This window comes from Cebus imitator, unplaced genomic scaffold, assembly GCF_001604975.1.
Source record: "Cebus imitator isolate Cc_AM_T3 unplaced genomic scaffold, Cebus_imitator-1.0 Scaffold535, whole genome shotgun sequence".
Lineage (NCBI taxonomy): Eukaryota > Metazoa > Chordata > Mammalia > Primates > Cebidae > Cebus > Cebus imitator.
The window spans coordinates 88,354-92,163 of record NW_016107850.1 but is presented as its reverse complement, the minus strand read 5'-3'; positions in this window follow the sequence as shown (position 1 = coordinate 92,163).

The window sequence follows — 3,810 nt, the reverse complement described above, 5'->3', positions numbered from 1 at the left end:
GTTTTAAAATTCTCACAGGCCAGGCGCAGTGGCTCATGCCTATAATCCCAACACTTTGGGAGGCCGAGGCAGGTGGATCACGAGGTCAAGAGATCGAGACCATCCTGGTCAACAAGGCGAAACTCCGTCTCTACTAAAAATACAAAAATTAGCTGGGCATGGTGGCGCGTGCCTATAGTCCCAGCTACTTGGGAGGCTGAGGCAGGAAAGTCACTTGAACCTGGGAGGCGGAGGTTGTGGTGAGCCGAGATCGGGCCACTACAGTCCAGCCTGGGTGACAGAGCTAGACTCTGTCTCAAAAAGAAGAAACAAACAAACAAAAAACAAAACCAGACAAAGTCTGGATTTATATGACATAATAACTCCTGAAAAATAACATATTTAAAGACAAACCACCATTGTCTTACTCTGTTGCCCAGACTGGAGTGCAATGGCATGATCTTTGCTCACTGCAACCTGTGACTCCCAGATTCAAATGATTCTCATGCCTCAGCCTTCCAAGTAGTTGGGACTGCCAGTGTGCACCACCATGCGTGGCTAATTTTTTTTATTTTTGGTAGAGATGGGATTTTACTATGTTGTCCAGGCTGGTCTCCAATTCCTGGCCTCAAGTGATCCATCCACCTTGGCCTCCCAAAGTGCTGGGATTACAGGTATGAGCCACTGTGCCCAGCCAGGGGGCTATGTCTTTTTTAAATACCACTGAAATATGGTTGTTCGTGTTCTACAATGGCAAAGGTTAAAAACAGCAGATTTATAAGGTCGGGTGTGGTTGCTCATGCCTGTAATCCAAACACTTTGGGAGCCTGAGACTGGTGGATCACCTGAGTTGAGGATTTCCAGACCAGCCTGGCCAGTTTGGCCAGCCTGGCCAACATGGTGAAACCCCATCCCTACTAAAAGCACAAAAAATTCACTGGGCATGGTGGTGGGTACCTGTAGTCCCAACTACTAAGGAAGTGGAGGCAGCATAATCATTTGAACCCAGGAGACGGAGGTTGCAGTGAGCCAAGATCAGGCTACTCCACTCCAGCCTGGGCAGCAAGAGCGAAACTCATCTCAAAAGAGAAAAAAACAGATTTATAATTCTTATTATTTTGAGGTTGTATGCAAAGGGTGAATTTCATATGGTTTTGGGTAGAATGTATATTGCTACTGAATATTTGTGCTACAATTGGGCAATTCTCTATGACATTTATCATTGGTTCAAAGATAAATAGGTTCCAGTGGATGAGGATGATCATAATCATAATCATAACAAATACTTATCTAGTGTTTCCTGTGTGCAAACTAATATCTTTGGCACTTTATGTATATATTTATTTAGTTACCACAATAACTCTGTGAAGTATGACAAGGTACATAAACTATCATCCCAATTACACAAATGAGGAAACTTAGGTGCAGGGAGCTTAGTGATTTCCTGACATTCCCACAAGTAGTTAAGTGGCAGAGCTGGACTTTGACTCCCAAAGTATGAGCTCCTATCCATTCTGTGCACTGCCTCTTGATCCCTGGTCTGTATTTCCTAGCACCATGTGATATTTTATTAGGTTGCTATTGTGGCCTAAAAAAAAATCATTAAATCTCAGTGGTGTATTACAGTAAACATCTTTTTTGCTCACACATCTGCAGATTGCCTGGTAGTTTGTTGGCTAACTTGAGCTAGGCTCAGCTAGATGACTGCAAGTCTGGGTCTGGGTGTGCTCTACATATCTCTCATTTATTTAGAATCAGTAGGCTAGCCAAGGAATGGTGATGACAGAGGGAAAAGGAGAGCAGATAGAAAAACTATAATGCGTCCTATGTCCTAAGCTCAGAATTGACATGCTGTCATTTTTGCTTATATCCCTTTGGCCAGTGACAATCATATGTCTGAGGCTAATATTAAAGAGGCAGGGGCCAATCGGAGTGGCTCATGTTTCTAATCCCATTACTTTGGGAGGCTGAGGTGGGAGGATCACTTGAGCCTGGAAGGTCGAGGCCGCAGTGAGCTGTGATTGTGCCACTGCCCTCCAGCCTGGGTGACAGAGACATTTGTCTCAAAAATAAAGAGATGGGGAAATACACTCCAATTCTACTCAGAAACATGCAAAGTCATATGACAAAGGGTGTGGATACAGTGAGGAGGTGAAGAAGCGAGATCAGTGGTTCCATCGACCAAAGACATCATCACGAAAGTTTTAATTTCTGACTTAACCGAGTCTACCTCTTTATAGCCATGACATCATATTAGATGTTGTGCTCACCTGTAATTTATTTGCCCTATACTTGCTTTCCTTTCCCCATTCATGCATTCCACTGCTGCCTCTTTTAAGAAGTTTCTTCATGTGCAATTGTATGGTAGCTACCCCCGTGTATGGTAAACATACCTGACAGCAATAACTGAAGCATACCATGAGAATAACCCTGTATGGCAGATGCACCTGAGCGCATGTTTGGAGTTCTGAGCTTAGAAATCTGGTTCTTTATCCATAAGGAGCATCTGAACCTCCCACTACCCCGTCCTGTGGAATGCAAGCTGTATGGGGGCCTTATGTTTTGGAGGTTGGTAGGGGGAGGGCGCTAGGTGAAAATGCTATGTGAACTACATGCTATTTGCATCCTTTGTGGTTCTCCTGCCCAGTCCACCGTCACTGGGCTGTGTAGTTCTCCTGTCTAGCCTGCTGCCACTGGATCATCCCTGTGTGTAACATCACTTAAAGATAGTAAAAGAATCAAAATTGCTTTTGAGAATGTATTTCTTATATTATTGTAGTGGAATGGACGGTGGCCCCCAGTAGGAAATGCCCATGACCTAATTCCTATAACCTGTATTACTTTATATGGCAAAATATATGATTATGTTAAGGATCTTTTTTTTTTTTTTTTTTTTTTGAGACAGAATCTCGCTCCATCACCCAGGCTGGAGTGCAGTGGCACAATCTTGGCTCACTGCAAGCGATTCTCCTGCCTCAGCCTCCTGAGTAGCTGGAATTGATTATAGGTGCACCACCATGCTTGGCTAATGTTTGTATTTTAGTAGAGATGGGGTTTCACCATGTTTGTCAGGCTGGTCTCAAACTGCTGACCCTGTGATCTGCCGGCCTAAGCTGCCAAAGTGCTGGGATTACAGGCGTGAGCCACCTCACCCGCCTGATTATGTTAAGGATCTTTGGAGAAGGAGCTTATCCTGGGTTATTTGGGTGGACCCTAAATGCATTCACATGTGAACCCTGAAAGAGCCAATCCTTTAAGATGGACGCTGAGTGGCTAACTGGGCCTAAATTAAAAATAGAGCCAACAGGCCATTTGCTTACTAGAGGTCACGCACATACTTTGCAGTCCTGGAAAACTCCATGCTTGCTTAACTTTGGGACTTTTATAGCTGCATAATAGGCCAATAGACTGTGACCTGTGTGGACCAATCAGAACTCAGTAAGTCAAGGAATCAGAACTAAGGAAGTTTGCTTCTTCTTTTGCATAAGTGGACCAGAGTGGGGAACCTGGGTGGGAACTTTGTCTATAAAAGATAACCATTTGGCCGGGCATAGTGGCTCACACCTGTAATCCCAGCACTTTGGGAGGCCGAGGTGGGTGGATCACGAGGTCAAGACATCGAGACCATCCTGACCAATATGACTCCATCTCTACTAAAAATACAAAAGTTAGCCGAGCGTGGTGCTGCATGTCTGTAATCCCAGCTACTCGGGAGGCTGAGGCAGGACAATTGCTTGAACCTGGGAAACAGAGGTTGCAGTGAGCTGAGATTGTGCCACTGCACTCCAGCCTGGTGACTCCAGCCCAGTGACAGAGCAAGACTCTGTCAAA